A 13,013-nucleotide genomic window follows, 5' to 3' on the forward strand; every position below is an offset into this window, starting at 1 on the left:
AGAAATGATGCACTAATCCAGTCATGTTTACATAGAAACAACGCGCCGCGAGGCTTTGTTTGTGAGACTTGCTGTCACGTGGGTCGGTTGTGGGGGGAGCTTGGTAAGGTCCATTCCAGGGCAACTTGGAATTCCTAGAAAACACGCTGCAGTCAGAGAGATTTTGAGGAAAATAATAGATGATCATTGTCCCAGTTTGTCAGTGGGTAATATGCATTCCTGACAGCCGTTACCCAGAACGTGTAGAGGGCGGAATACAATTTCTTACATTTCCAAAGCCAAAAAGGAATCTGGAATAACGCAAGAAATGGATCCTGGACTGCAGCCCACCTCACCTCCAGTTGAATGAAACTGATGGACGGAAACTACCAAGTTAGTCAGCACCACGAAGGTAACTGGCAGTAACCATCCCAATTTTTCTAACGACTCTTACTGATAGCTCAGTGCTAATGAATCACGGCTGACAGCTAAGCGTCAAATAAGCACAACCCAGTTAAATTAAAACAACAATGCTAAACATCTAATCATTTCCAGATCAATAAGTGAAGGTAGTTATGCTGGATTTTATGCGTGTAGATTCCAACGGTAGCTCTATGGCAGCATGAGAACAGACTGTGCTAACTGCTATATTGGCATTTAAACACCGTTTCATACTATTGTTTATTTCTAAGCATTTTCCTGAAGGCAGATTTTCACAAGCCGGTATTATTTAAGTCATTACTCACCCATATTTTACATGCAAAATGCGTCCCACAGCGTTCACACTCACATCCAACCAGACTTTGTGTCCCTCATTTTTCCTCTTGGGCTTTATCGTTGATTTCTCCATTACTTCCCTCTAATAACCTTATAGACCTGACGTAGGACTAGTTAGAGAATTTTCTTGCCTGCCGTCTTTGCCTCAATGTTGGTTTATAAGACAAAAATGACTCAAAAAAAGTCTTGGGTAACACATTGAGGTCCATTAGTCTGCCATAGTAACATTTGGCCTGTCGGAGGACAGCTCTACTTCTGCAAGGGGGCGTTATGTCAATTGCCAATATTTTAGAAAATTGCCAATAATTGTCCAATTAATAAGACCTATGTATTGTGATACATAGGTCTACATCTAAATTTACAGCATGATAATAACAGCTCTGCAGAGATTTAATTTTTCAGGACAAAATTTAACTTCTACCTATATTTTGTCTAAATTCTGTTACGCAAGTTATGTTTCAGTGACTTTTTTGATCAAGGGCATTTTAAGTTGCTTTTTATTATGAATTTGGGGCTCAAAGCCGGGGCTGCACGATATCAAGGAACTACCTTGTTGTCTTAGCATTGCTGAAAATTGTGACAATGACTTCAATTATGATTAACCAACCTTTTCCTGACTTGCGTGGCTTTCACTTTCATGAAAAAACAACACAAGTTGAGGTGGCTCCAGGTTTCATCTTTCCAACACCTTACCTGCAGCTCTCACTCATCTTCCTGGGAGTTTTTCAGTAATTCACACCTTGGGACATCTGATCAGACCGACTCACATGGCATCATTAGGGAGTTTTTTTTTAAAAAATGTCAAGCAACAATAAGCCAAACATTGGGCTGAATAGAGGCAACAGCCAGTATCTCATGTATCCCAGATGCCCCATGAGTCGTCTCCAGTGACCCTATTGTGATATTGTTCTTACTACAAATACTCTTACTTCTGGAGTTCAACTGGAGAAGCTTGTTGATGAGAGCTGAAATGTCTTCAAGAAACAATAAAATCAATTCAAGTCCAGATGCCTGCCAAGTTGGCAGAAAGTTAGTTCTGTGCTGAAAAAGGTAATAATTTCACTGATTCTCAGCAAATTTAACTCACAAAGGAAGTAGAGCATCTTTTATTTAAAGTGTATGAAAAAAAGTCAGAATTTAAAACTGCTGTACTATTTTTAATCAAAAGGGAAGGTTAAGCAAGTTATATCAAACATCTAAATATCTGACCAAATAAGACAAAAAATGTCTCCATCTTAAGAAAGAAACACACTTGACGTATCTGTATGTCTTTTTTCTTTTGTCCGGCTTAAATGTTCAGATCAAAAACAATGTTAATACAAGACAACAATGACCTATGTAAGTGCAAAATGCATTTTAACCCTTTTAAAAATGACTCAGACTTGATTGAACAGGTAAAGGGACATGAATCATGTGGGGGAAGTTTCATTTTAATTCCCCTTTCACTTCATTTCCCTTTGGGATTAATAAGGTTTTTTGAATTTGAATTTAAATTCGTTGTTTATTTTTTCATTGATTTCCCTGAAGGTCTGAAAGTGATGGCTTCTGGCTTAAATATCCAAAATTAAAAAAACTTCTGACACCGAGTCCTGAGATAACAGATTCAAAAGTTAAACTTTCAGACTCTTAAAAATATAACGTATCGTCTGGAATGGATAAAAACTGGTCCTTAGTTTGCCTTTCGCAGGACATGAAAACTAATTTGAAATGCAGAGTAGTTTTTGTCCAACTGTTTGCCACCTCTTTTTCATTCCAACAGGTTTTACTGACTGCAGTTAGGGATCATATATTTACTTAAACTTGTCCTGAAATCAGCTTCAGCAGCCAAAAATATATTTAAAAAGTCCTGAACGCTCTCCTGCTGAGACTCATAAAAACATATTTACTGCCGTGGAGAGAGCGGGGTTCATAATGGTTGGAGACTGTGGGCTTGCTGTCAGAGGTTTGTTGTCTCAGCTTTCTTGTAAAAACCTCACTGCACACTCCACGCCGGCGTTTTTCCTCCTCAAGCTGAAAGTGATCCAGCCTGCAGAGGCTGATGGGTCGACCTCAACCTGCACACATGTGGCTTTATTTAGGCGCGTGCTGACTTATCGGCCTGCAGGCCTGAACCCCTGCTTGGAAAACGATGACTGAGTCTGACAGGACATCGCAGTTTACTCTCACTGCTGCTGACTCATCCGAACATGAAAAAAAAACTACGCAAGATTGGTAAACATTTGCAGCTGGAAGCGTCACGAAAGTTGCGTCAACGATGTATCAACACCGGAAAGCTGGATACAAATGCATGCGACGCATTTAATTTCCTGTTTTTTTTTTTTTTTGTAAAAACAATTTCATTTTCAGCTTTATTCTGTGTTAGTCCAACATGAAATTCCAATGAAATGTATTTACGTTTGTGTTTATGTCGTGACAAAATGTGAACGTGACAACGTTCTCTCAATTTATGTGAAATAAATAAAAAGTTTTATTGTTGAAATTGAACTGAAATACCCAATCAAATACATTACAATTCAAATTCAAACATACTTTATTGATCCCAAGTGGAAGTTAAATAATATAAAATGTTCATTGCCTGAGTAAAATAGTCATTTATAAAGGTGGGGGAAAAAAGAAATCTTCCACCTACAGTAATGCTGCTTTACTGATTCTGATGCCACTGAATGATTAAATTAACTAAAATCACAAAATCTGGAGGTAGTTTAAAAGTAAAATTTAATTTAAAAAATAAAACACATCCTTTAAGGTTCTTAAGATTTGCACCAACAGATGTGTGTGAAATGTAAAACTAATGCAGTTACTCATGCTGCAGTGTTGTGCTAAACAATTATTTAGATAAATAAAGAAACTATTATATGTCTGCGTTCCCAAAGAAACAAAACAGCTAATAGGAGAACGACGTTAGGGCTGCATTGTGTGTTGACTTGTATGGTGAGTTTCTGAACATGCGAGTGTGAATAAAGCAACAGCGTGTTGGTGAATCATACGATACATTAATAAATTACAAATAAGTTCAGGCTTGACGAGTAGATTAAAATGTCTCGCGGGTAAAACGCAGCTGGAGACAGTTTGGCGTTTGGTGGTCTGTTACTCTGCAGGATCACAGAACCGAGTAGGAGTTTCCGCCAGCAGGTCTGCCATTTATCACGGGGTCTAGAGCAGCATTCCTCCAGCTTTAGTTGACTTGATTTACTGTCTTTTTGTCTGAGTACAGGATTAGCTGCTCGCTCCTCCTCAGATAGCCAGAGGTGGGCTTAGTCATATTGGGGCCCAAGGGTTAATACAGACAGGGGTCCCTTAATTTTCCTTGCTTGTCATAGCTTTTGTACTCATACCTTTGTTCTTCAACAATGAAATCTGACTGTTGTATCACTTGACCAGTGAATACAACTGCTTTTAGATGCGCTTCCTGTTGGGCAGGTTTTAATGGAGCCACGCCACGGTCTTCTAATTGTTTTTCAGCCAGATCTGAATGAACTTCATAAGTCAGAATTAACGTTAAAAATACTTCTTTCATGATCTAATTAAACATATCATTTGAAAAGGAAACAAAACAGTTTGTTATTGTAATATATTTGGCTAAACTGGCTAGGCATTGAGGCTACGTTCATATAGCAATTCTTGATGCTCAATTCCAGTTTTTTGCTGAAATCCAGTTCTTTTCTGCGTGGTCATTCATGCTACTAATTAAATGCTGCTTCTATCAGACTCCTGTGAACAGTTGCGTCTCCAAAGCGACCTGTATGCGCAGAAGAATAACAACGTAGACATCATACAGAAGGGCTCAGTTTACGGAAATAATAATGGACGCCGACGTCTGTGGATCAATTTTAACGTTTTCAACAATGGGAGTCGACAACAAGCTCACAAGACGAAGGAAGCTAAAGAAAAAAGCACAGCTAATACCCGTGGCCTTCGGTGGAGCATCTATTGAAACTTCTGTAGAGAAGTCTGTTTGGATGTGTAGTCGGAACCAGATCGTGATGTGTTTTCATAATTAGAATTTTCAGTCATTATTTACGTCTGGGTTTTCTACGTTTGCTTCTTCTGCTGCAGAGTTATGATGCTAGTCACACGTCAGTGACATAAAATTTGGATAAAATGCGACGTGACCATGCAGACTCCAGATGCTTTGAAAACAATCGGGCACGATTTATTTCCTCAAATGGAAGTGGCTCGAATTGGACTTTTTTGTGGTGGAAGGTTTGGAAAAAGACAGATTTGGGCTGCATTCACCTGCTGCGTGAACGTAGCCAGATTGACTCCATCTCTGGTGACCTAATCAGGAATGTGTTTTGCCTCACGACCATTTAGTGGCTCGTGGACCAACAGCAGAGTTTTAAAATATAATCTTTGAAAAACAGGAAGTCAGAGCAGTGCAGAACTGACTGATATGATCCATTTTCCTGGTGTTGTTCATTCAGACCAGTGAAGACTCTGTTGAAGTAATCAGTTCAATAAAATAAAATAAAAAAACACGTAAATGAGCTTCTCAAAACAAAAAGACTGAACAGTAAGAACAATTTTACAACATAAGAAAAATGATAAAACATAAAAAATATATATGCAATGTTGTTTAAAGCAAAATCAATGTGTTGAATTTTAAACAAGAGAACAAACTTGTTTTGAGATAACTAGATGATTAAAATATCACAATGACCAGTTTTAGTGTTTTAAATGTCACTTTGGTACAATCAGTGAGAAATGTTCCTTGATGTGACATCTTCTGCTCCTCTGTCCTGGTTTCCAGGTCAAATTCACTAACAATATTTACCCATTATCTTGGGAAAACAAGTTTTATTAAGATGAGATAAATAGTTCCTCATCTCCAAGTGACGTCAGTAGTAGTTTTCTATGCATTACTGCTCTTGGTTTCTGCAGCAGACAAAAAGAAATCCAACAGTTTCAAGACTACTGCTCGGTTTTTAAACTACGACTTTAGTTTATTAGTAGCAGTTTACTTAATAGCAAAATTTATGTACAGAATTCTCATAGTTTCTCTATTACATAAACAACCAAAATCCAATGTACAGTAGTAAAAAAATGTTTTCAGCTCAGATTAGCTTTGGATCAATTCTTTATGCAAAATTCACTTTGTGCACACATTTTGTGCTCCCATTCGTTCTTCTACTGTTTCTAAAAACAGTCCAAGTGCTAAAAAAAACACATCCTGCTGTTCTCTGGCAATAAGTTGATGTTTTTTGGTATCTGGAAAACAAGAGATTTTTAAAGCACCCACCTCATTATTAGAAGACAAACGCATTTGTTCAGCTGGTTTTGCAGCTGTATGTGCTGTACAATGGCTGCTGGAAAAGACAGGTGTTTTGTTGCTGACTTACCACCCAGAAACCACTTGCTGCATTCTTGTTGGTTGTGCAGGAGGCTCCACTTCTGCTTTTCAAAGATGTATGGTTGTACATCTCTGCAGTCATTTTCACATGTATAAGGTGAAGACGTTGATTTGGGGGTCATGGCCAGCAGCAGCTTATTTGCATAAATGTGACAGAGGCCTAAAACATTACCCAAAACTTAGTGGGTGAAATCTCATTAGCAGAATTACTTTGTGCAAAAAAAATGTAATGAACATGTTTTTTTATAGCCCATGGACCTATACTAAGTTTTTTAAAAGGAAGCGTACTGGGTCCCCTTTAAACAATTTCCCGGCTCATGTTTCTCTACTACATGTTTCTCTAATCCTGGTTTCTTATACTTTAGCGTCTCTCTGTGCATCTGACTAAATTGCAGATGTTCTGCTGGTTTGACTTAAGAGATCTTCAGGGCAGATCTGTTAGACAAAAGCGAATTATCCACACACTTCTCCAGGTGAAAATAAGAAACATCAGTTAACATCAAAATTACCTTAGAAGGAAAATATTCATTTTCCAGCCCAAGTGTTGCAATAACTTTCTTACTTGCCTTTTTCGGCAATAATAAAAAGAAAAGAAAAAAAAAAACTCATTTGTTTTGCGTGTGGACAATAAAATGAGAAATCTGGGCTGCATTGTGTTCATCTCAGGAGCTATAATCAGCGTCCAGCTCATTTAAAATGCCGAAACACAACGTTCTTGGCAAAAGCTCAAAGTAGAGTTGAGAAAATCTGTTTTTCAGTTTGTTGCAGAAGCACAAGGCGGCAGATTCATGATTTATTTATGTCTGCTGCCCTCTATGATGTTTCTCCACAGCTTCGGATGCAGGAGCAACGTGTGACTCAATGCAGAATCCATAAGAGACAAACAGATTAATGTTCCTGCAGGAAGTCAGGCTGACCTCTGACCTTTCCCATGATCTTTGCTGATAAATGGGGACAGTAAGTGCTCTGTGGGAGTGCTGGGGTTACTGAAGATGAGAAATAAGATGTGATCTGCATCCAGTTTCACTAACGCTCAGATGATGGTTTTCTGACATGAAACAGAACCAAAAAAAATGTTCTGGATTGCATGTTATATTTACATGAACATGTTCTGGTATGACTTGAATGCAGCAAGCATTGGTTTTAGCAGCAAACGGCACGATGATAACGTAAATATATTAAAGCTGCAGCTACTTCAGGGCAAAGTTACAGAGATAACAGGTTAGTGATTGTCAAAATGAGACTGTTTATCCTCCACATCTGTAGATTCGTGCTCCATTACGATCAAACCAGAGCCTGGATTTAACTCCATCATGAGGTCAAGCTTGTAGTTTTAACTAAAACAATTTTTCAATAGACATAATCTTTTCCATCTGAGGGAAAAATAGCTTTACTTGTCACAAATACTGGATTCAACAGATACACTTTTTCAGTTTAGAATTGACTGACCGTATCAATAACAATAAGTAGATTTTAGGGCCTGTGGTACCAATTCAAAGGTAAATTAATTTGAACAATTAATTTATGTAAGCATTGAATAACAATGGCAGTTATAATGTGTTGACATTATAAACTCATCCATGATTTATCTTTAGTCGCATTGATTACTGCAGCAGTATCTGCCTAAAAAAACAAAGGGACATTGTTTCAAATAACAACTTGATGTAACTTATTTTATTTATTGGATCCAAATTATTCTTATCCGGATATTTAGAAAAGAAGCATAATTTTTAGCCTTGAAATTAGTAAATATACATATCATTCATGCAATTGACAAACTAAAATATATTTTGTCCAGATAATCAGTAAATGTAAATTCATTCCACCCTACATTTGGTATTTAAATTATTTTTTTTATACTTAGTAAATACTTACTAGTTTTTGCTAAAAAAAAAAAAAAAAAAAAAGAAGAAAAAAAGAATCAATAGATGGATTTAATCAACATTTGTAATATTATTAGTAAATCCAACATATTTTAACCAGTGATTTCATCATTGTCTATTTAATGGTTTTATTTCAATTTACTTAATTAAATTAGTAGTTTTTTACTTGAAGTCTAAAATCTACTCAATAATATTAATTGTCACTTTGTTGTAACATTTTTTTAAGTAAAAAACGGTCAAACGTTTTCAGTCTATTTGTTCGACAACAGAACAAGACCGACAGACTTTCATCTTGTAGCAGAAAATTATTTGTTTTAGGTTCATTTAAAACATTGGACTATCTGAGAAAGATGCATTTTTATTTCTTTAAAAGGAAATTGAAGTGTTTTTTCCCCCCCAGATGCTCAGAGTCATTTCTCACTTTCTACTCCCGACGATCGGCCAGCGCCTGAGTCAGCAGCGTCTCCTTTGATCCCGTTTCCTCTTACAGCACAGTTCTTCTGATCTCAGCAGGTCCAAACCAGAAGTCCAGGTTTAATCATGACTCACTGCCCACTCACAGGGGAGAGGAAAAGTCACTGAGGTCTGTTTCCAATTTGGGAAGCACAAATATTTTCCATTCGCTTCCTCTGATTCTATCGTTGCTCATCTAGTAAACAACTAATTTGAAAAAAAAAAGAAAAAGGTGGTGGGATTTTACGCAAACAGGAAGACGTCCTTTGAAAGAAAGGAGACGATGCCTTTGAGTGGAGCAGGACAGCTGCGAAAGCTGGTAAAACACCACCTGAACTTTGTTTTCGTTTCTCCAATCTGGTGCGCATGCTGCAGTTTTGGTTCGGGACAAACATGGTTGTAATTCAGAGAAGCTTGTGAACCGAGTTATCCCAGAGGACGCAGTGCTGGAAAAATACCCAGATTCTGCAGAGCAGAAGTCTAGTTTGTTCCACCAGTAGCTCGTTTATTGGGAACAAAGTCCAAAAGGAAAGAATTTTCTGTTTGTTTCTACAGTTTGTTTGGATATATTTAGTCTCCTTTGACGCATTAAGACGATTATTTATGCAATTTAGGAGTCTGCTTGTTGTTGCCAGAGATGGGAAAGGAAGGGAATAAGGAAAATAAGGAAGGAAGAATGGTGGGACAAAACATTAAAGGGAAAGAGGGAGAGAAAGAAGGATGAACACCTTAGAAATCTGCTTCTAAACCTGCAGACAGAGAGAAAAAAAGAACAGAGAAAACACAGCGGCAAACTACATGCGTACATGACAACAAAAATGTCACTAATTAATAAAGGAGAAGTGCAGCCCAATATAGTTTCAAATCAGTGCATGGAGGTGCCGTATGTTTCTCCAGCTGTGAACAGAAACAAAGTGAAGTTATTCTCTTTGGACCCAAACAGGAGCAATCTGCAGTCAGCACACAGCTCCAGTTATTACAACTGGAAACCAGAAATCAGGATGAAATCTGGGTGTGGTGATGAACTCTGACCTGAACCTTCAGAGCCACATAAAGACAGTTACAAAGTCGGCCTTCTATCGCCTGAAGAACATTTCCAGGACTATTGTCCCAGCAAGAGCTAGAGAAACTCATCCATGATTTATTTTCAGTGACATTGATTACTGCAGCAGTATCTGTCTAAAAAACAAAAACAAATATAAAAGATCAGACAGCTGCAGCTGATCCAGAACGCTCACATGGGTGTTGATAGTCTGGTAGATTCGGTTGGATTTGGGACCAAAATTTGCAACATTTGTTACATTTTCAGCTGCTCTGTCATTACACTTTGACAAAATATAATGTTTATTGATGTTTTATCATTGGTTTCTGTGTTGTGTTTTTATCGCGTAAATCACTTTGAAATATGCTACACAAATAAATTTGAACAGTAGCCTAGCCCACCAGCACAAGAGCTCTGAGGAAACCACCCAATATTTTCATCCCTAACTATATTTTTCAGCGTTCTTTCCGGTTTATTTTAAGCTGTCATCGACTTACCCCCATAGAAATACCTACTATGTCCACCTGACAGAGGTAAATCAAGCTCTGACTGTGTTATGGCATGGGAGAGCCTATTTTTGTTAGTTTGTTTTTTGAGGTTTTGGTATAAAAACCTTGTGGGGATGAGATGAAAACTGCATAAGTGACTGAAAGCCACACAGCAGGACAAACTCAACGAACCAGCAAACCTCTGAGGTTTCTGCTCCCAACACGCGGTGAACCCATGTCTTGTAGCTCATCGCTTAGAAATTATTTTGTGGTTGCCCAATAGTGAATTAAAAAAAAAAAAAAAAAAAAAAAAGGGAGTAGCACTGCTGTGTGAAATTGAATGAACACAACAAAATTCCCTGTGTTTGTTAATTGAGTTTGCTAAGAGGGATCATTATTACTCATGTAAACACAGTCTAGACAGGTCCAGATTCCAGATAAAACAGATCCAGATCACGGCTGGTATTTCCCAAAGCTCCATGGAGAAAGAAGAAAGACATACAGCCAGACAGTGTTTTTGTTTCGTAGCTAAAGATTCTATTTTAAATGCCGTTATTTAATCATCAAACATTCTGGCTGCATCACCGCATCCGGAAACTAAGACGTAAACCAAACATGTCTCTCTGTTCGCATGAAAGCCGGTTTTCTAACGAAGCGCTTCGCCCTGACGGTGATTAAGAGTCGTTTTCCCTTCGCTGATGTGAAACAGGATGGCTGCTGGATGATTTCCTGCACCACCCTGGACTGTAAATTAGGTCCAGTAAGTGTCTCCGGGGAGGCGAAGTGGGTGGAGGGTCTGACTCACTGATGGCGAAAGCTTTTTGTTTGACTGTCCAGATAATCAACTGTCCATGAGCTCTGTTGTTGCTCATGGACAACACAGCTTTTTCATTTCTTACAGGTGAAACGCAGCAGAAAACGGAGAGAAAAAGGCCATCAGGGCAGAAATGTTACACTAAAAAGAGTTCAATAGGTTTAGCATTAAAACGTTACGTTTGATTTTCTAAAAAAAAAAAGGTTATCTGTCCCATTTTGGGTTAAAGGTTTTGCATTGTTTCCAGACATTAACCGTCTGATACGGTTAATTGAAATAATCGTCAACTAACTTAGTTAACTGGAGTATAAAGATTCAAAACCAGGTAATTTGCTGAAAGAACAACATAATCAGAGCAGTTAGAAGCCAAAACGGAAGATTTTGGCTGAAGATTTGGCTTATTTTGTAGATGCAACATTTTGCTACTGAGAAAAAAAGCACTTCTTTGTGAGTATGTTTTCTAAACAGAACTCCTCAAGTGGCATTTTTAGCTTCACCTGGTTCAAATTCTGGAAAAAACCCATCTCCTATCAAACAACTTTTGCAATCCAATTATTACTCAATCAGTTAAAAAAATAATCAGAAAGGGTTGAACTTTTCACAAGATGATGTTAGAAATATTTGTTTAGCTGAAGATGCATCCTTTAATTTCCTATTATTGCATTTTAGACATCTGGTTGATTTTCTTATTTAATAAGGAATTATTTATTTACATATTTTAATGTGTTTCTAATATTGTATAAGAAAGGCTTAAGTGTTCAAATACAAACTATGCAGAATGTGCTAATTTCTTCTTAGAATAATTGATTGGTAAAATCATCAATAACTGCTAAAATAATCATTAATTACTAGCATGATAAACTCCAAATGTATTTAAACGAAACAGGTTCTGGTGAAAAGGTAGATCTGAAAGTTCTGAAGAAAAAAACCCAGTAATTGTAGGTCTGAATTATGAAGACAAATTTGTAATTTGCAGACCTTTCCAGTGAAGGGGAAGTTATACCGACATAATTAGCATGAACCATGTTCCTCATAAGCCTGTAATGTATTCAAACACATAATGTCACTGTTATCTAGGGAAATCACCTTCTGCAAACTGGTACAGAGCAACATCACTGTGGTAAGTTTACAATTTTCCCATTTAAAACAAGCCACTCAAATGCAGCACCGCAAAGTGAAACCGACAGCTAAAAAAAGTACCTCTGTTTTGAATGTGTTGTATTAAAATCAGCAGGTAATATGTTACTGAATTCCCAGACAAAGTATCGACAGCTTCCTGCAAAAGCATTTGAGGTAGGTTCAGAAATATATAATAATAATAATAATAATAATAACATATTCATACCTTTGTACCAGTATCAGTATGCTGTTGTAGATCAGGGTGTCAAACTCTTGATGTCGAGGGCTTTTGCCCGGCAACAAAACCATCCCTCAGGCGAGTCCAACACACTTGAAATGAATGACTGAATTACTTCCTCGTTCAGGTGTGATGATGCAGAGACGCATCTATTTTGAAGACCCATTCATATCCCAGCTTCAAATTTGTGGCTGAGGTTTTCAAATGTCGCTTCAATATTCCTACATAATGTTCTTTCCTCATGATGCCGTCTGTGAAGTGCACCAGTCTCTCCAGCAGCAAAACAACCCCAGGACACGAAGCATCCATTTCATGGAATGGAATTTTACATATTGTAAAATATGACTCACTGCCATTTTAACATATTTCCCAGTTAAAATGGCTCAAGCATACCCATTTCTCCCCCACATGTAACTACGGTCATTATATCTAATCCCTTAATTTCTAGTTTTATCAGAACAACCAAAACGTCTGCAAAGCATTTGCCGTATCTATAGTTTATTCTTTTTATATCTAAAAAAAAAAAGTTTTTTCTAAATAATCATCTTCAGAGAATGATGGTCAAGTAGTTTGCCAAAATGATATAAAATGGAGCCAGCATGTAGATAATAAAATCGATCATTTTGTTTAAGCTGCATGTGTTGAAACATTTTTTTTACTGTGGGTCTGTGTTGCCAGGTTGGTCACACGTTTGTTCTCATCTTGGTCTGGCCTCTACTTCAGAAATGTCCACCTTCAAAAACCGTCACTGTATTTTATCAAGTATAAAGAATGGTTGAGATTGTGGATGTACTTCCTAGTGATGGTGGGCACTGCTAACTAAAAATTTAGCTGCGTTATCACTGGAGAACTTCTGCTATAGCTAAAATG

The sequence above is a fragment of the Xiphophorus hellerii genome, chromosome 11 (genome assembly GCF_003331165.1).
Source record: "Xiphophorus hellerii strain 12219 chromosome 11, Xiphophorus_hellerii-4.1, whole genome shotgun sequence".
In the NCBI taxonomy this organism is placed as follows: Eukaryota; Metazoa; Chordata; class Actinopteri; order Cyprinodontiformes; family Poeciliidae; genus Xiphophorus; species Xiphophorus hellerii.